This window comes from Panulirus ornatus, chromosome 11, assembly GCF_036320965.1.
Source record: "Panulirus ornatus isolate Po-2019 chromosome 11, ASM3632096v1, whole genome shotgun sequence".
Classification (NCBI taxonomy): domain Eukaryota; kingdom Metazoa; phylum Arthropoda; class Malacostraca; order Decapoda; family Palinuridae; genus Panulirus; species Panulirus ornatus.
Genome location: NC_092234.1, coordinates 14,324,380 through 14,346,278, shown reverse-complemented (window position 1 = coordinate 14,346,278; position 21,899 = coordinate 14,324,380). Strand labels below are relative to the sequence as shown.

At 49.0% G+C, this 21,899-nt stretch overlaps 1 protein-coding gene across 1 annotated transcript in view; it reads right to left on the bottom strand.

The window, feature by feature from the left end:
• The window catches only part of LOC139751292 (uncharacterized), a 99,859-nt gene that overhangs the window by 43,493 nt on the left and 34,467 nt on the right, over nt 1-21,899 (bottom strand). The window lies entirely within an intron of this gene.

Here is a 21,899-nt window from a genome sequence, read left to right as displayed (position 1 = left end):
AGTCAGTATAATGCAATTCAATACAATATCCAAAAGATTTTGAATTTAACAATTCCATAAAGATATCCAGGCCTTTCATAAAACTCAAAGCAAAGCAAGATTAGAACTGAAGGCTTTTCACATCTACTACAACAAATAGGTTATTTCTAATGCATATTTATGAATATCAACTTGAGACATGAAATCTTGTTAATCATTCCCTTCTTTCTTCATAAGTCACTGAGTACATTATAATATATGTAAACTAGCAGAGTAAAACCTGATCATAAATAATTCTTGATTACAGTGGGGTCTCATTCCTACATTAAATATGCAGCATCTCTAAATTTATTTATCATTAACAGCACTTCACTATACAACAGAGAAGGTAATAGGTTAGAGTTAACAGCTCATTTGTAGATGTTGAGCCAAATTTGGAACTATCCATTTACTGTACTTGAGCTACTACAGTACTTTACCAATATCAAGTTCATCCAATGCAGCTTACCTAGATTAGGTTGCCTCAGTTTGATAGTAATTACTTGGAAGGTTCAATGTAATAAACCTTTCTGCATGTTCAAATTGTCACTTTACATGAAAGCAATGAGTGGCAAAGCCATCCAAAGCATGTTCAGTTTATATGGATTCATTTAAGATATAAAAAGTACCCATGATGACATACATGAGGGCAATGGGAGAGGAGACATGGTCACTCAATTTCCTCCCATCCATCTGCAAACTACTCCATCAATGACTCATGTATTTAAGGATTTTGCTGCCACTATATCATAGGCTGATTAACTGCAAACACTATGCACATCCTGCAAGCAGTAGCACCAAAAGCTTATACACTCAGACCTTAGTGGGCAAAAATTATGCCACAAGTTGCTACAAAGTTGGTTCATTGCATGAGCTTAGTATTTCAAGGTAGTTAACTCATCTTCCCAATGCAAAGAAATGAATACTATCTCAGAATTTCTGGTCTTATCATTAATAATGTGTGCCATTTTTTGCATGATCTATATGGATATATCCCTAAAATGGTTCTATTTTTTCACAGTCTAAGAAATAGTGTTCTAGTGTATCTGGCCATATGCTTTACATTTCAGCTGATTAAAATTTGCATAAAGATTCAAGTGCCAACAGCAAGTGCACACTAACTTTAATCTGGCAGTTACAACCTTTGGTAGTTTATTGATCTTGTCACTTTCTACATGTCTACTGATCCTGTTACTTCATATACGTTTTACTCAACATGTTTCATTGTGATGAAATACGATCTACTAATGTCTATTTGCACTCGTCTACTTGTTTAAAGTACATCTCTTTGTTCCTTCTTCATTCAACTTTAAACATTTAAGGCAATGTCTGCTCTTTATCTAATGCTTGTTTGGCTACATCAACTGTCTCATACTCTTGGAAACTTCTGTGAGAAGAAATCCATAACAATTTGATCTCAATCCCTTTACCAGTAATGCTCATATATTTGTATGTCTTCTGAGACACTCAAGTTACATTCTTGTCTCGGTTTTTCGACAAGTATGAGGGGCAGTAAACTGAGATAACTAAACTATTTGTAGTTGTAGTTCCTGCAAGTTGAAGAGCAGTGAGTATGGTGAGCACTTCAGTTTCTAAGGAGTATGACCAATCATTTATCAAAAAATTCTTCTGTATTACCATAAGCTGATTTATAATTGCAGCATTTTCAGCCCTCACAGTACAATTTACTTGTGAAACCATTGCTACCTAACAAACTATCATTCACAAAAGGTACAGGAAAAACATTTTGATTGTAGGGGAAAGAATGTAGCCTCATTGGTTTACATACTGTAACCTACACCTGTAGTTCCTTCACTGCTTTAACTTTATAAATTCCCTCAGTGATAGATATTGCACCTGTGGTGCAAAAAGCATCCCAAGCTATGATGACAGCAAGATAATAGACTGCTTCTGGTGGCATGACAGTGACAGTGTAGTGGTGATGTTGATATTGGAAGTAGTGGTAATGGTTGAAGTGGTTGTGGAAAATGATACGATGGTGGGGAACTCAAGTAGTGGGTGAGATGGGGCAGTGGAGTTCCTGCAGTGGGATAGGTAGGAAGGACTAGCCAAGTTGATGGATGTAGTTTTTGCATGCCTCTGGATGTCATGGTGCTGGTCCTGCTCACTCTCCTACCCAACAACACCATCCCACCTCACCCTTAGGTGATGTTGTCAACTCCACCAACCTCCTCACTCTTTGGACAGCTCCCCTATGAACATGTCTGCAACAAGGATGTTTAATGTTACCACCAACTGTTGTCTGCAGGACAAGTAATGCTTTACCAATGAATTTTTTTTTAAACACTGTAAGAACCTATTGCTTGAAACAAACTGCAGTAAAGGAGTTGGATTTCTAATATACTTAAAATGATGTTTACTAAAACCAATAACAAAAAAGATATGTCATTATCCTAGTGTGGTTCTCTAAATCCTAATCCATACCCATTCTACACCCACCATGCTGTCACTGAACAAAACGTTACTAAATGAACTGCTATGGAAAATGAATAATTAATCATAACTAACCAACAAGAATGATACCAGACACAATAAAACACATTCAGTTTAAACAATGATCCCTTAAGACTTAATACAAACAATCAGTTTTGTACATCCTAAGCACCACATGAATGTATACCACTATTTACACTTAAACATTCAAAATAAATATTTCATTATTCACAATTACATCAATTCTAACAGCCCTAACTACACCCAATGAATTAACCATATCCTGTACCATCAATGACTTCATAATTGTTTTACAAAGCATAGGCCACTCTTTAAAGATCTAATATATAGGTAATTAATCCAAATTGTTTTTCTGACAACTTCTTATATCATTCTCAGATAAAATTAGCAATGCAAAGTCTTTGACAAGGAAGTGATGAATATCTCAGGCAACTCCTATGTTTGTAATGTTCCAACTGAAAAATATTCTCCCTTCTCAAACAGAAACACATGCCAAACATATAAAAATAACTTTTGAAAAAGCAAACTGTCAAGCACTGAAACCTCAATAAATATTTCTATGTATAAATAATCTTAGGCATGAGCCATCAACACTTTATCTATCTGGCCATGTTCTTATTTGGTTCCCTTTTCCATGGTTCATTACCATCTGCTATTGACTCCTGAAGCCTTGTTCCCACCCCCCAACAACAGCAAAGCATTCATACAGACTTCTGATAACTACAGAACAACCGCAGGAATAAAACATGACTGATGTCACAGACTATGCACTGATTTCCAGACAACTTTCAATCTACATATACGAAGACTCCTCCAAGACCTTAAGAGAATATTGACCAAGGAACAAATTCAGGATTATAACATCTGTGCAGTCCTATAATTTCACTATCTCTTGATGCATTAAATGGGTTTAGTGGAATACTCAAGTTTGTGGTTCAGAGGGGCACATATGCTGCCATGGTTAGGTACTGGATCTATCATACCAACATTAAATATTTCTGTACAATAAATGATATCTAGTCTGGGTATTAGTACTACTGTTGTTGGTGCAGGTGCTAGTGGCTGTTGTGGTGGTGACAATGTTGTTGGTGCTGGTGCTGCTGACTGTTGTAATGGTCACTAATGTTTGTGCTGGTGCTACTGGCTGTTGTGATGGTGTTACTGTTGTTGATGCCAGTGCTACAGGCTGTTGCAGTGGTGTTACTGTTGCTGGTGCTGGTGCTACTGGCTGTTGTGATGGTTACTATTGTTGGTGTTCGGGCTATTGACTGTTATGATGGTGTCACTGTTGTTGATGCTGGTGCTACTGGCTGTTGTGGTGGTGAAACTGTTGTTAATGCTACAGGCTACTGGCTGTTGTGATGATGTTACTGTTGGAGTTGGTGCTACAAGTGATACTACTGTTGTTGATGCTGGTTTAGTGGGAGTTGAAGAGGTACTAAAACCGATTCTTATGATGGTTGTAGTGGTACTTCTGTAATTAGTGCTGGTGCTAATGGTGGTTGTAGTCATACTACTGTTGTTGGTGCTGGTGCTAATGGTTGTTGTAGCAATACTACTGGAGCTAATGGTGGCTACAGTGGTACTGCTGTTGTTGGAGTTGGTGCTAATGGTGGCTGTTGTGGTATTACTGCTGTTGGTGCTGGTATCAACAGTGGTTATAAAGGTACCACTGATGCTGGAGTTGTTGCTACTGGTTGCTGCAGTGGTTTACTGTTGCTGGTGATGGTGCTACAGATAGGTCTAGTAGTACCACTGCTTCTTTGTGCTTGTGGTACTGTTGGGTGTGGTGTAGTTATCAAAACTGGTGCTACTGTTTTGCTGTTGTTGGGGCTGGAGCAACTTGAGGCTGTGGGAGTACTAATGCTGTTGAAACTAGTACTATAGGGGCATGGTTGTAGTGGTATTACAGTTGGGCGCTGGTGCTACTAATTGTTAGGTAGTGCTACTGTTGTTGCTGCTGCTGCTGGTCGTGGTAGTACTATCATTGTTGGTGATGGTGTTTCTGGTGGTTGTGATAGTATTACTATTGTTGGTGCTGGTGCTACTGGTTGTTGTGGTAGTTCAATTATTGTTGGTGCTGGTACTACTGGCGGTTGTAGAGGTACTACTGTTGGTGCTGGGGCTACCAGTGGTTGTAGCAGTACTACTGTTGATGCTGGTACTACTGGTGGTTGCAGAGGTACTATTTTTTGTGCTGTTGATACTGGAGGTTGTAGAGGTGCTATTGTAGGCGTTGGTGCTACCGGTGGTTGTTGAAATACTATTGTTGGTGCTGGTGCTACTGGTGGTTGTAGAGGTACTATTGTTGGTGCTGGTGCTACCAGTGGTTGTAGCAGTACTAGTGTTGGTGCTGGTACTACTGGTGGTTGCAGAGGTACTATTTTTCGTCCTTTTGATACTGGTGGTTGTTGAGGTGCTATTGTAGGTGTTGGTGCTACTGGTGGTTGTAGAGATACTATTGTTGGTGCTGGTGCTACTAGTGGTTGTAGAGGTACTATTGTTGGTGCTGCTGCTACTGTAGGTTGTAGAGGTACTATTGTTGGTGCTGCTGCTACTGTAGGTTGTAGAGGTACTATTGTTGGTGCTGCTGCTACTGGTGGTTGAAGAGGTACTATTGTTGGCACTGCTGCTACTGTAGGTTGTAGAGGTACTATTGTTGGCGCTGTGCTACTGTAGGTTGTAGAGGTACTATTGTTGGTGCTGCTGCTACTGGTGGTTGTAGAGGTACTATTTTTGCGCTGTTGCAACAGGTGGTTGTAGAGGTGCTACTACTGGTGTTAGTGCTACTAGTGGTTTTAGTGGTAATATTGTTGGTGCTGGTGCTACAGGTGGTCATAGTGGTACTATTGTTGATATAGGTGCTACCGGTGATTGCAGAGGAAGTACTGTCCTATTGTTGTCGGTGCAAGTGCTGGTGGGGACTGAAACGGTACTATATTCGTTAGAGTTGGTGCTACTGGGAGTCATGGCGGTGCATTGTTGCTGGTGCAACTGATGTTAACTGTAATGCTGTTTTTGGTGTTGGTCCTGCTGAGAGATGTGGTGGTGTCGGTAGTGTTGGCGGTGATGCTGCTGCTGTTGGTGATGGTAACACCTTAGTCAGCTCCTGATGGTGATACTACAGTTGGTGGTGTCTGTAATACTCCTCATCTCTGTACCTGGAGTATGGGTTGAGGATGTGCATGGGTGATCTGAGAGACTTTATGCCCCTGACCCACCCCATGAGACTGACATCGACTGCTGACGCTTTATGAATGACGGTACGATCGTTGAGTATGACGATGCGATCCTCAAGCATAATGGTACGCCCATTGAGTACGATGGTACGAACTTAAAAGTATAATGGTATGACCCTTGAGCATGACGAAACGACTCTTAAGAATGACGGCACGATCCTTGAGCATGACAGTGCGACCCTCGAGTATGACGGTGCGACCCTCGAGTACGACGATGCGACCCTCGAGTACGACGGTACGACCCTTGCGTATGAGGGCACGACCCTTGAGCATGATAGCACGACCCATGAGAATGACGGCTCACCTTTGAGTATAAACGACATCGATTCTACCACTGCTTCTGTGGCCAACCCACAATACTCAAGAAGTCGTACAGTCGTGTTCAAGAACTGTGCCGTCGTGCTCGAGGGTCGTACCGATGCGTAAGGTTTGTACCGTCGTTCTCGGGGGTAGGAGGACAGGGGGAGGTTGGGTGGTTAATGATAGATAAGACAAGATGGTTAGCTAAGGGATGCCTGAATAGCTGTTGTCCATGATGTCTACTCAGTGAACACTGCTTTCTTGTTACTGTTTCATAAACTGCTGTTCCTGTTCCTGGCTGTGGTGTCCCAAGTGCTGCAGGCGGCGCGCCGCGCCCCTCACACTACACCCTCCGCCAGTCCTCCACATTACCGGGGGTCACCGACTCCACCGCACACCACAGCACGTATTTTCGCGCGCTCCCTCGCGAACATAAGTGTCCGCGTAGGTCTTCCGCGCCCCGCGATTGCCTCGGACAAAAACGTCAAAGAATATTAAGAAATTCGTTTGTTTTAATCTTGAAAACGTTTTCCGAAATCCTAGGCACTTATTTTCAAGTAAATATGTGACTTACCTATCTGAAATATATGACTGGAAAAAAATAATATACACGCATTATATTCGAACATATACGCTCAAACAGACGTCAATGCCTGATATTTGGCGTAAATCGGCGTCATCAATGCATGATTCTAGTGGACAGAGAAGGATAATCCATCATGAGAAACAAAGGTCCTTCGGCATTATCATAGTTCCTACTTCTAACCTATTGTCCGGAATAGCATTACGATCACTTCCATGTTTTTGAACAAAGACTGTCTTTATAGCAACATTTAATAGTAAGAAGATTTTCTCTATATGTTCAGACATAATAATCAAAATAATAATAATGATAATATTCATAATAATAATAATGATAATAATAATTATTATCATAATTATCAATTATTATTACAAGTTTAAAAACGTAATGTTCCCTATCAATTACTACATGATGGATATTGTTCATCAATACAGAAAAAAATGTAATTAAAAAGAAAGAAAATGAGAGGGAATGAATTAATGTAGGACGGAACGGTGAATGTGAAGAAAGGGGAGAATGTGAAGGGAAGAGGTAAACGAAGGGAGGGTATACATGTGAGGGAAGGGGTGAATGTGAGGAATGGTTGTGAGGGAGAGGCGAAGGTAATGGCAGAGGGTAAATGTGAAAGTGAGGGGTGAATGTGAGGGGAAGGGGTGGATGCCTTATGATCAAACTCTACAGATGTTAAATTTGAGATATGTCCAGGAATGCGAGACGTCATCATAAGCATATGCACGTCGGGACGACACTTAAAAGACTACCATGACCTGTGAGTGCATCTGTATGACCTCTGAGTACGACAAGACCCTTCATCAGGATGGTTACGACCCTTGGGCATGAAGACCTGGTTGTTTAACCTGACCCTTAATCGTCAGGTCTAAAGGCCAAACCATGATACTGTCGTGAGCCCCAACGGAATAAAATCATACGCTCCCCATACTTATGTATCCATGAAAATACGCCCCCTTTCCCCTGCGTAGTTTGCAAAATCCTCCGCAAGTTATACTGGAAAACGAATGTGTATCAACAGAAAATTCATTAGTTAATAATAATATAACAAAACAACAACAACAACAACAACAACAACAATAATAATAATAATAATAATAATAAAACAACAACAATAATAATAATATTAATAATAATAATAATAATAATGATAATAATAATAGTGTTAATTTCAGAGTGATTACAAGTGTAATTACTTATAATTACTTATTTGAGTATATTGAAAGGGAGTTGCAATTACACGGGTCGGAATTCATTTCTTAATCATTCATCTGTATTACACAGTTTCTTGATTACTGTATCGGTAATCACACAATGAGGGGGTCGTTATCTGATGTTTTAAGGGGTCGTTACCTTGTACCCTCAACTGAACAGTGGCAGGGTCGTGCTCAGTGAGCGACTACGACCACGACCACTAACACGACCCACCACCACCACCACCACCACCATGGCACGTGCACCACCGCGCGCGCCACGATCAATACACACGCCATCTCCACCAGCTGTACACGCCTACACACGCACACACCTACACGTGCACACAGCCACGCCCCTCGTGTGCAAATGTGCGCGTGTGTGTACGATCATCCTGACATACACTCATGTGGAGGGTTATTTCGCTGGCTGAATAGTGTACAGGACCAACATCCAAGGGAGTTTGAGGTTTGAACCATCTCAGCACCACTGTACGACAGTCGGACCCTCGAGCACGGCAATACGATAGTACGATAGCACGATAGTACGATCATGAGCACGACGGTACGACCCTAGAACACGACAGTACGACCCTTGGTCACGAAAAGCCCGACTCTTGAGCACGACGGTACGACCCTAGAACACGACAGTACGACCCTCGTTCACGAAAAGCCCGACTCTTGAACACGACGGTACGACCCTAGAACACGACAGTACGACCCTTGATCACGAAAAGCGCGACTCTTGAGCACGACGGTACGACCCTAAGACATCATGACGTGAACTTTGACCTAATCCTACGTCAAGGTGTACGAAAATACAACCCCCTACCCCCATGTCGACCCTACAACAATACATCACCAGGTCTCCCAACACCACGTAGTCTTTTCCATACAGGCGACAGACTGGCTTCCACCACTGCAGAAACTAAAAGCCAAATACAACACATAAATCAGTATGCACACATGTATGCACTACCAGATACTTCATCTGTACACACACACACATGCTCCAGCAATTGCTTGCACATGGCGGGAACACCTAAACAAACGATACAAATTTCCATGCACAATATTCAGGGAACAACTGGTTACCGACAACAAAGATGAGAGAGAGAGAGAGAGAGAGAGAGAGAGAGAGAGAGAGAGAGAGAGAGAGAGAGAGAGAGAGAGAGAGAGAGAATGGTAGTGGTAGTGGTGACGGAATAACCACGGTCTCGTGAACGACTGATCCATCAGTGTGATCTTGTGAAGGCTTGAAGCACAATCCTATTAAATGAATGAAACAGTTTGGTGAGCCTATGAGCTCCTGTCCTTAGAATGATAGAACCAGTCCGGTGAAGCCTTGAACCGCTGAACAAGTTTTGCGTCGGTATGAACCACTGAACCAGTCCTGTAAGGCCTTGATCCACTGAACCAGTCCTGTGAAGCTCTGAACCATTAAACCACAACAATGAAGCACTCAGCCATACCGCGAATCACTGAAACAGTCCTATGGGGCTCTGTACACACACAATTCATCACACCGAATTCCCGTGTTCAACTTCGGCGTGTGAAACATAAGGGGCTCCAGTTTACGAGGGTCGTGTTCATCCTTGGTTGTATCGCAAGTCAATAGAGACGGGAAGTGCGTGCTTCCGAGCGTTCACTGCGGCCCCAAGAATGCCGAAACCTGACGCAGAGAATGACACATTTTTGACGAGCTGTGACATACTCTCTTCCTGTGTGAACCTTCGGTATATTACTGACTGAAGGATGACTGTGAGGAAACCAATGTGTCCGTCTTGGCTCCGAGATTGTTATTATGTTATACTTGCCTTCCTTATCCTAAGTGAGCACAACGGTGCGACCTTTGAACACGACCATACGACCCTCTAACAGAACGGTATGACCCCTTGACTATGGTGGTATACGACGCAGGTATGATGGGCTTTTAACTTGACCCTTTAGGGTCAGGTTAAAGATAAAGCCCCATGATGCTCAGGGCTCTTACCACCCTGGTCAGAGGTCGTACCGTCGCACCAACGCATGTAAGGCCACTGGACACCAACTGTCTTCTTCATACATATCCTTTATCTGTAGCAAAATGTTAGAAAGTCATTCCCACTGTACCAGTTTACTTCCACTCGACCTACTCTTTTGTCTTGTGACACCACGGGCACAGGTTGTCAACGAAAGCCTATTGCAAGTCCACACAGTTTGTCAACAAAAGCCTATTGCAAAGTCCGCTGGTCACTACATCACCGTATTGCGTTTGTCCTCTTGTTTACCTCCACGGTTGAGCCGTAGTGAGTGATGAGGTGGGAAAAGGCTTCATCTGCCTAACCTGGAGCCCCCCTCTGTTAGCTTAGGTTATATGTTAGAAGACGTGGAATCAAGTCAACGTCTTCGGACCTCTTTCGGAGACATGAGTGATGTGTGATGTTAGTACTATCTATCGTTTGCGTTTTTGATGAGAACTCTTATGCTTCTTCCTTCATCAAAAGCGGCATGATATCCAGAACCTTTGAAACATCCGGCCAGATTATCAAGAATAATTACACGGGAAGAGACACACGATTATCTTGCGTCAGAAGTCGGGGGTCAGACGCCAGCAGGTGGTGCGCGTTTTGTGTTGACACGTGTAGTGTACCTGACAGCCGCTAGAGAGGAGGCAGGCTACCTACCTGACCAGGGGGGGATATGGTAGTAAATGCTTTACACGTTAAAGGGGAGAGGGCTGGGAAGGAAGGGAGGATGGTCACGTCTCTATCCACGACAGGAGCCATGGAGGGGTTAGTGAACTCCTCCCCGACAGAGGACAGCACTGTCCTTCAGTGCTTCTCTGTTAATCATAATTTTTTTCCTCTCCTTACAAGGCCAGGGGGGGGGGGGGGTTGTATGGATGCTGGGGAGGTTGGGGTGTTATGGAGGCTGGGGAGGTTGGGGTGTTATGGAGGCTGGGGAGGTTGGGGTGTTATGGAGGCTGGGGAGGTTGGGGTGTTATGGAGGCTGGGGAGGTTGGGGTGTTATGGAGGCTGGGGAGTTGGGGTGTATGGAGGCTGGGGAGTTGGGGTGTATGGAGGCTGGGGAGGTTGGGGTGTTATGGAGGCTGGGGAGTTGGGGTGTATGGAGGCTGGGGAGGTTGGGGTGTTATGGAGGCTGGGGAGGTTGGGGTGTTATGGAGGCTGGGGAGGTTGGGGTGTTATGGAGGCTGGGGAGGTTGGGGTGTTATGGAGGCTGGGGAGGTTGGGGTGTATGGAGGCTGGGGAGGTTGGGGTGTTATGGAGGCTGGGGAGGTTGGGGTGTTATGGAGGCTGGGGAGGTTGGGGTGTTATGGAGGCTGGGGAGGTTGGGGTGTTATGGAGGCTGGGGAGGTTGGGGTGTTATGGAGGCTGGGGAGGTTGGGGTGTTATGGAGGCTGGGGAGTTGGGGTGTATGGAGGCTGGGGAGGTTGGGGTGTATGGAGGCTGGGGAGGTTGGGGTGTTATGGAGGCTGGGGAGGTTGGGGTGTTATGGAGGCTGGGGAGGTTGGGGTGTTATGGAGGCTGGGGAGGTTGGGGTGTTATGGAGGCTGGGGAGGTTGGGGTGTATGGAGGCTGGGGAGGTTGGGGTGTATGGAGGCTGGGGAGGTTGGGGTGTATGGAGGCTGGGGAGGTTGGGGTGTTATGGAGGCTGGGGAGTTGGGGTGTATGGAGGCTGGGGAGTTGGGGTGTATGGAGGCTGGGGAGGTTGGGGTGTTATGGAGGCTGGGGAGTTGGGGTGTATGGAGGCTGGGGAGTTGGGGTGTATGGAGGCTGGGGAGGTTGGGGTGTTATGGAGGCTGGGGAGGTTGGGGTGTTATGGAGGCTGGGGAGGTTGGGGTGTTATGGAGGCTGGGGAGGTTGGGGTGTTATGGAGGCTGGGGAGGTTGGGGTGTTATGGAGGCTGGGGAGGTTGGGGTGTATGGAGGCTGGGGAGTTGGGGTGTATGGAGGCTGGGGAGTTGGGGTGTATGGAGGCTGGGGAGGTTGGGGTGTATGGAGGCTGGGGAGGTTGGGGTGTTATGGAGGCTGGGGAGGTTGGGGTGTTATGGAGGCTGGGGAGGTTGGGGTGTTATGGAGGCTGGGGAGGTTGGGGTGTTATGGAGGCTGGGGAGGTTGGGGTGTTATGGAGGCTGGGGAGGTTGGGGTGTATGGAGGCTGGGGAGGTTGGGGTGTTATGGAGGCTGGGGAGGTTGGGGTGTATGGAGGCTGGGGAGGTTGGGGTGTTATGGAGGCTGGGGAGGTTGGGGTGTATGGAGGCTGGGGAGGTTGGGGTGTTATGGAGGCTGGGGAGTTGGGGTGTATGGAGGCTGGGGAGGTTGGGGTGTTATGGAGGCTGGGGAGTTGGGGTGTATGGAGGCTGGGGAGTTGGGGTGTATGGAGGCTGGGGAGGTTGGGGTGTATGGAGGCTGGGGAGGTTGGGGTGTATGGAGGCTGGGGAGGTTGGGGTGTTATGGAGGCTGGGGAGGTTGGGGTGTATGGAGGCTGGGGAGGTTGGGGTGTATGGAGGCTGGGGAGGTTGGGGTGTTATGGAGGCTGGGGAGGTTGGGGTGTTATGGAGGCTGGGGAGGTTGGGGTGTATGGAGGCTGGGGAGGTTGGGGTGTATGGAGGCTGGGGAGGTTGGGGTGTTATGGAGGCTGGGGAGGTTGGGGTGTATGGAGGCTGGGGAGGTTGGGGTGTATGGAGGCTGGGGAGGTTGGGGTGTATGGAGGCTGGGGAGTTGGGGTGTATGGAGGCTGGGGAGTTGGGGTGTATGGAGGCTGGGGAGGTTGGGGTGTTATGGAGGCTGGGGAGGTTGGGGTGTTATGGAGGCTGGGGAGTTGGGGTGTATGGAGGCTGGGGAGGTTGGGGTGTATGGAGGCTGGGGAGGTTGGGGTGTATGGAGGCTGGGGAGGTTGGGGTGTATGGAGGCTGGGGAGGTTGGGGTGTATGGAGGCTGGGGAGGTTGGGGTGTATGGAGGCTGGGGAGGTGTTGTCTGGGACGGGGGAAGGTGGGGTGTATGGGAAGAGGGGGAAGCTAGGGTGTCTGGGGGAGGGAGAGGCTTGGGGTGTCTTGGGATGCAGAGAAGCTGGGGTGTCTGGGGGGAGGGGTGGGAGAGGTTGGGGTTTCTGGGGAAGGGGTACTTCGCCGGCTTCCCCAGGCTGGGGCTGAGGGGAAGGGGGGGGGGGGGGGGTAAGGCAGTAGCTGAGGGTCCGTGGCTCTGCACGTGCGTCACGCGCGATCAATACGTGCCGCCACCCTGGCCACCGCCGCGCCTTATGCACGCCCACCCACGCCCCTACACGCCCACCTACGCCCCTATACGCCCACCCACACCCCTAGGCGTCCACCTACACCCCTAATAGTCCGCACACACTCCTACACGCCCACCCACGCCCATGCACGTCCGTCTAAGCCCCTACACGCCCACCATCGCCCACACCCATCCAACCACGCCCCTGAACGCCCACCACCGCAGGCTTCATGCCTGCATATGTTTCCCAACAGCCCTACACCTGGCCAGGGCCACACCAGCACAGCCCTACACCTAGCCAGGGCCACACCAGCACAGCCCTACACCTGGCTAGGGCCACACCAGTACAGCCCTACACCTGGCCAGGGCTACACCAGCACAGCCCTACACCAGGCCAGGGCCACACCAGCACAGCCCTACACCTGGCCAGGGCCACACCAGTACAGCCCTACACCTGGCCAGGGCCACACCAGTCCAGCCCTACACCTGGCCAGGGCCACACCAGTCCAGCCCTACACCTGGCCAGGGCCACACCAGTCCAGCCCTACACCTGGCCAGGGCCACACCAGTACAGCCCTACACCTGGCCAGGGCTACACCAGCACAGCCCTACACCAGGCCAGGGCCACACCAGCACAGCCCTACACCTGGCCAGGGCCACACCAGTACAGCCCTACACCTGGCCAGGGCCACACCAGTCCAGCCCTACACTTGGCCAGGGCCACACCAGTCCAGCCCTACACCTGGCCAGGGCCACACCAGTACAGCCCTACACCTGGCCAGTGCCACACCAGTACAGTCCTACACCTGGCCAGGGCCACACCAGCACAGCCCTACACCTGGCCAGGACTACACCCAGTGACACAGGAGGTCAGGCTGGGGTTTGAGAGGGAGGCCCCGTGACTTGGTGTACAGTGTGACTCACGATGAGACTTCATAGGAAAAGCTAGTGCGCAGCGCTCACCACAGGAAGATCTAGTCAAGGTGTTGTGTGCGTTACGTGTTGTCGAGCACTGTACGTGTGTGTATGTGTGTATGTGTGTGTGTGTGTGTGTGTGTGTGTGTGTGTGTGTGTGTGTGTGTGTGTGTGTGTGTGTGTGTGTTGTGTGTGTGTGTGTGTGTGTGTGTGTGTGTTTTGTTGTGTGTGTTTTGTTGTGTTGTGTTGTGTTGTGTTGTGTTGTGTTGTGTGTGCGTTGTGTTGTGTTGTGTTGTGTTGTGTCGTGTGTGTGTGTGTGTGTGTGTGTGTGTGTGTGTGTGTGTGTGTGTGTGTGTGTGAAACAGGAAAAAAAATTACCAAAAAAGCCAACTAAGCCAACGAGGAGAACTCGACAGCCACTGCAAGTGCTGGTTCCATAGGACAGCCGCCCGTCCGTCGCCAAACCTTGCCCTCCGATACCCGGGTCGTGGTGGCCTGCCACCCACTATCTTAGAGAGAGAGAGAGAGAGAGAGAGAGAGAGAGAGAGAGAGAGAGAGAGAGAGAGAGAGAGAGAGAGAGAGAGAGGTGGGTATATACCAGGTAGCCGGAGCCACACAGTAATAACCACCAGTTTAGTCCTTGAGCCAAGCAAAGGTCAGGCTGGCACCGAAGGGCGCGCGCGCGCTCCCTGGGTCAAGTTGGCCCGCCTCGGTGAGTGGGATGCCAGAGGAGAGGAGGGGGAAGAGTCCTGGGAGGGGGAGGGGGTGGCCAGGGAGGAGGAGGAGGAGGAGGAGGAGGAGGAGGAGGAGGAGGAGGAGGATGCCAGAGAGGTGATAGGGGGCAGGGAAGGGGAGCGCCTGGGAAGGGGAGTGACGCGTCTCTGGAAGGGGAGAGGGAGAGGGGGGTGGGTGCTTGAGAGGGAAGGGGGTGTTGAGGAGTGCCATGAGAGGGGGGGGGAGGGGTGCCATGAGAGGGGGAGGGGGTCAGGGAGAGAGTTGCCAGGGAGGGGGATGGTACAATGAAGGGGGGGGGGAAGGCGACAGAGGGGAAGGGTGCCAGGGAGGGGACGGCCAGTGCCAGGGTGGGGGAGGGGGAGGGGAGGGGAGTGCCAGGGTGGGGGGGCAGGGTGAGCCCCAGCCACCGGCAGTAAGCACGTGCACGCGCGGGCCGCACATCGATCCTTGCCACCTACCCTCATGCACGCATCACACACACACACACACACACACACACGAACATCCAGTGCCACCCAGACCCACCATGTCCCCCCCCTCCAACTCTCCCTAGCCTTGCCTCATGGCCTAACCTCCAGGCAGGTGTGTGTGTGTGTGTGTGTGTGTGTGTGTGTGTGTGTGTGTGTGTGTGTGTGTGTGTGTAATCCCCCCCCCTCCCCCAAGTTGGCACCCTACCTGCTCCACTGCGCACTGGCATCCATCAACACCTGCGCCGCCAGCCACACAGGTGTCCTCCTCCACACCTATACATGCAGTCACACCTGCCTCCACACATATGCATCTGGCTTAGGCTGGCGCGCGCGTGTGTGTGTGTGTGTGTGTGTGTGTGTGTGTGTGTGTGTGTGTGTGTGTGTGTGTGTGTGTGTGTGTGTGTGTGTCAAATGTTAAATTCTCTTCACGTAATTCACAGACTGTAATCACAAACAGTAATTACAAACACACACACACACACACACACACACACACACACACACACACACACACACACAACACACACACACACACACACAACACACACACAATCATCTCTGACACAGTCACCAACCTGTCACCCTCCAGTGCGGTGAACGCCACGCGCTAGCACCGCCACCATAGCAGAGTCTCGCCGTAGGTACTCGTAGGTAGGTAGAGCGATGACCTGTACCCACTGTTCGCTCCTGTACGTACCTACGACCCGTGCTATGACTGAACTAACGTGTCTGTGTGTATGTCTGGACGACTCAAGATGGCACAAGTGCGACGTACGTAAAACCAGGTGTGACGCCCTGCTTGGATGCAACTGCCATGACACCTTGATCTCTGGTTCCGTGATAGAGAGGCATCAAATCATTAGGTCTGCCAACGACACTGGCCAGCAGGACACACACAACCAGACCCAAGATGGTAGTCATGCACAAGATGGTAGTCATGCACTCACATGAGCCTTGCTCCCACCCAACCCCACCTGCTCGTGTCCACTCCAGGTGTGGCCCAGTCCACCAGGGTTCTCCCAGTGTCTCGCTAGACAGGTACACCACGCTGGAAGGAACACGTCAGCCCAATCATCGAGTCCTCCAGTCATCAGCTTAACATCCTTCCTCGACTCAAGACAGACAGACAGACACACACACACACACCCTTCCCGCCCCCTAAACCAAAGCAAAAAATATAAGCACAAATTTCACTCTTCCTATTCTCATCTCTGCCTCCCTCCCACATGATCTTCCTCTTCCTCTGCCTCCCTCCAACATGATCTCCCTCTTCCCTTGCCTCCCTCCCACATGATCTCCCTCTTCCCTTGCCTCCCTCCCACATGATCTTCCTCTTCCCCTGCCTCCCTCCAACATGATCTTCCTCATCCCCTGCCTCCCTCTCACATGATCTTCCTCTTCCTCCCTCCCACATGATCTTCCTCATCCCCTGCCTCCCTCCCACATGATCTCCCTCTTCCTCTGCCTCCCTCTCACATGATCTTCCTCTTCCTCCACCACCACACACACCACAGGCATAAGGAGCGAAAGGTCTGGTATGGGTAATGCTTGATCATCCTCGGTCCCTCTCACACTGCCTGCCACTCAAGAGGCGCTCAGCACACTTGAGTCCTCCCGACTCCACCAACCATCCGCTCCACCTTCACCTCCTCACACTTGACATCCCTCGTCACTGAGCTCCAGCAAGGCATCGAACCCATCCCAGCCCCATCTTAACCACGTCAGTGATCAGTAGACTACCACCACGTCCTGTGTGCGTGCGTGCATGCGTGCGTGCATGCGTGTGTGTGCGTGCATGCGTGTGTGTGCGTGCGTGCGTGTGTGTGTGTGTGTGTATGTGTACAAAATGTTTGCATCGAGTTATCACTCTGTACCTTCAACCTCTGGCAGGATTCTACTAATTTAAACGTTACTGTATCATTATCATTATCATCATTACTATTATCATTATCATCATTAATCACACATACAAACATAATTTATGTATACAAGGTTAAAAGACGTTGGAGCAACGCCAGCATAAAACTCTCTCCCCGCAACAAACAAACACTTATCACACACACACACACACACACACACACACAACACAAACACACACACAAACACACACACACACACACACACACACACACAAACACAACACACACACAAACACACACACACACACACACACACACACACACACACACACACACACACACAAATATCAAATCAGTAACTTTTTTCCCCCCAATCACCATGCAAAGGTTTCACCATAGCTCCCATGAGCGCCGCCTTCCACAGACCCCACAATTAAGGTCGACACTCCCTGTACACTTGGAGTGAGACGGTCGACCTAATGACACTTTGTACTAACCATGGGAGTTCCCTAACATACCTACACCTCCCCCCCCCCCGGTATAATGGACCTGACCCTTAAAGATTAGCTCAAGGAGGCGAAGCCGTCATTACCAAGGTTCGTATCCCCCTCCACCTACGTGATTCACACAGTGACGTGCACGGTGTGTGATGTGGGGGGGGTAGCAGGTGTGGGTGCAACAGGTGTGGGTGTGGCAAGTGTAGATAAGAGAGGTGTGTGGTGTATGGAAGGTGTGCGTGCGGCAAGTGCGTGACAAGAATAAGCATAGCAGGTGTGGCAGGTGTGGGCGTGGCAAGCGTGGGTGTGGCATGTATGGGTGTAGCAGGCCAGGGTGTAGCTACGACCAAGACGATAGCCAGAGAACAACTCATATACAGATAAGAGGAACCTGTGTCTCCCTACCTACCTTCCCAGGAGGGGTGGGTGCCTGTGTGTGTGGGGCACCTTGATCTACCAGCCTGTTGCTGCTAGTGTAGCGAGGCGACACGATAACAAGGACACCTTGGCCTTTACAGAACACCACACACACACACACACACACACACACACACACACACACACACACACACACACTCTACGTGAGGTCACCTGTTGGTTGGTTGGGAAGGTTGCAGCAGCAACACCAGCAGCAGGGTGGTGTGTGGTACTCCTGAAGGTGTACAGCCCGAGGGACACACCACACACACACGGAGCAGAGGGAGGGCCGCAGGGGGTGTCGACCGCGCCAGGTCTTGCCACTGAATGACACCCACCCAGCCTCGTGGCACTAGTGGGGGGGAGGGAGGGGGAGAGAGTACAGAGAGAGCCACCTCGGGAGAGAGAGAGAGAGAGAGAGAGAGAGAGAGAGAGAGAGAGAGAGAGAGAGAGAGAGAGAGAGAGAGAGAGAGCGCGCACATGGTACACACAAACAAGAGAACATTTCACCTCACACATGCAAGAGGAGGCTCACACACGACGTTCCATCTTTGAGCGTTAAACACACACACACACTTCGGTCTACAGAGACTCACACCATACCTACCAACAGCTCAAGGTCCTTCTCCTACTGCACCTCGACCACTGCTCCTCCAAACTCATCCTGTTCTCTCTCTACCTCCAGACTACGAGACCTTGATTTTGTATGGGTTTAATATATATATTTTTCATCTGCATGTCCAAGAAGATGAGGACATTCTGACTGAAGACATTTTTAATCGTCATTTTGCGATTGTTTACACGGTCTTCGTTTGGAAATTCGGAGATTTTCAGATCTATTTCTGCATCAAGGGTGTAGCAGGAGTGGGTGCAGCAGGTATGGGTGTGGCAGGTGTGGGTGTGGCAGGCAGGAGTGTAGCAGGCGTGGGTATGACAGGTAGGAGTGTAGCAGGCGTGGGTGTGGCAGGCGTGGGTGTGGCAGGTAGGAGTGTAGCAGGAGTGGGTGTGGCAGGTGTGGGTGTGGCAGGTAGGGGTGTAGCAGGCGTGGGTATGACAGGTAGGAGTGTAGCAGGCGTGGGTGTGGCAGGTAGGAGTGTAGCAGGAGTGGGTGTGGCAGGTGTGGGTGTGGCAGGTAGGGGTGTAGCAGGTGTGAGTGGCAGGTATGGGTGTAGCAGGTGTGTGTGTAGCAGGTGTGGGTGTGGCAGGTAGGAGTGTAGCAGGAGTGGGTGTGGCAGGTAGGAGTGTAGCAGGTGTGGGTATGGCAGGTAAGAGTGTAGCAAGCATGGGTGTGGCAGGTTGGAGTGTAGCAGGTGTGGGTGTGGCAGGTAAGAGTGTAGCAAGCGTGGGTGTGGCAGGTAGGAGTGTAGCAGACGTGGGTGTAGCAGGTAGGAGTGTAGCAGGCGTGGGTGTAGCAGGTAGGAGTGTAGCAGGCGTGGGTGTGACAGGTAGGAGTGTAGAAGGCGTGGGTGTGGCAGGTGTGGGTGTGGCAGGTATGGGTGTGGCAGGTGTGGGTAGAGCATGCGTGGGTGTGGCAGGTAGGAGTGTAGCAGGTGTGGGTGTGGCAGGTGTAGGTATGTCTCGTGTACTCGTGAGGCGCGGTTTAATGCTCGTCACACCCAGGGGTCGTACCGTCGTCGTGCACTAGGGTCGTAACGAGTCCGGGGTTCTACACCACCTCACGCTACACCAGTCGACTTCCCTCTCACCTGACACACCAACTCAGGTAAGGAGGTGAGGTCAGCAGATCCCTTGGGTCCTGGAGGTCAAGCATGATGACCTAGCCACAACAATGAATAACAATAACAATGATAGGAAAACTACTACTACTACTACTACTACTACTACTACTATTACTACTACTACTACTACTACTACTACTACTACTACTACTAATAATAATAATAATAATAATAATAATAACAATAATAATAATCTCATAACTAACTGCCTTTCCCGTTTTAGTGAGGAAGCTGTTATGTACAATGTTTCGAGACCAAAGCACTCAACATCCACAGACAAGCTCCACAGTCTCTTCCATTCCATAGTTCATGAAGACCGCTTCAAATGCCCTACTTCAGCCCACTGACAGCACGTCCAACCCCCGCCCCATCATACACACTCACACACACACACACACACACACACACACACACACACACACCCATCCCCCGGAATATGACATCGCTTCAATCCAATATATTCCATGCATGCCTCACACCCCCCTGCATGTTCAGGCCCAGATCACTCAAACCATCTTTCACACCATCCTTCCACCTCCAGTTCTGTCTCCCCTTTACCACCCGTAACGTAAACTACAGACAGCCTCTCCTCACTCATCCTCTTCATAAGTTCAAACCATTTCAGTACATCCACTTCAGTTCTTTCCAGCATACTCTTCCTGCTTTCATAATCTCTCTCTCTTAACCTAACATTCATCACTCGATCCAACACCCCCCCCCCCTCAAACCACATAGCGTTCTTAAACATTTCAATTCCAACACATCCATCCTCATCTATACTCCTTTTTATCTATAGCCCATAAATTGCACCCTCACAACACCGTCGAGACTACTGTACCATCAAACACACTCAACTCTGCCCTCACACACAAGACCTCTCTTCCTACACACTCCTTAATGAATTCAGAGCCTTAGTCCCCCCCTCACCTCTCTGGCTCACTTCAGTTTCCATTGCTCTATTCCCTGCCACGTCCACTCCCAGGTATCTAAAACACTCCGCTTTCACCTGGTTCTTTCCATTCAGACTCACGCTCCAAATAACCTATTTCTTTCTCCAGGGTAACTTTGTAGTCTTACTTTTATTTATCTTAACTCTCAAATTTCTCCACTCACACACCCTACCAGACTCAGACACCTGCTTCAGCAGATTCTTACTCTAGTTGGCCACCAGTGCCGCGTCATCAGTAAACAACATTTGACCTCCCAGAACTCCCCTAATTCGCAAGCGACTGCAAAGTTGCCCCTCCCACCAAGAACCCCCCCGATGCATCTCCCTCACGACCACATCCATAAAACACACTGAACAGCCATGATGACAACCCACCTTCACCTGGCATCACCCAACTCTTCTCTCTTAACTCCATGTGTGTCAGAAACTCTCTGGCCAGTCAACACTGTCCCTAACCTGTCGCCAGCCAGAGTCCCACTTTAGGAGAGAAGTTAAGGAGACAACTTTCTCGCGGCATATATTCGAACAGCATTCAAGTTCATGGACAAGAAATTATACAGCAAGCTGTTCATTATTTAGACGTAAGGCCAAAAGGAGAATGTGCTTCTCAAGTCTCGTCCTCGTACCTAAGCCAAAACAAATAACTAATACAAAAGGCCAGCAAAACAGCAACTAAGATGGTAATAGCATTAAGAGAAACGAGCTACAGGGAAAGGCTGGAACTTTTAAATATGCCCATCTTGAAAGAGAGAGAAGAGTGAGGAGTAACCTGCTCACAACTTTAGGTTTTTAAAAAGGATCAATGACGCAGACAGTGAAAAGATCTTTGAGAAATGTTGGTATAGAATAACAAGAGAACATAACATGAAATCAAGCAATAAACTTATTAACAAGAGATGAGAGGAACTAAAATCATAGTGTAAGAATTGTGGATGAATGGAATAAAGTGATTGAGGATACATGGGACACAACATGTTAACAAATTAAGACGATGCATATGACTGTTCAAAGGATGTGAAACTCTCCCTCCCCGTACGGTACGAATAGGTAATAACAAAATGTAAACACACACACACACACACACACACACACACACACACACGTGTGGAGAACTCCCTCATCGCACCAAAGAAGTAGGTGACTGCACGTGTGTGTCTGTGTGTGTGTGTGTGTGTGTGTGTGTGTGTGTGTGTGTGTGTGTGTGTGTAAGTGCATATACATTTTCTTTCAAACATTTCCGCTAGCGAGGTAGCGTTAGGAACAAA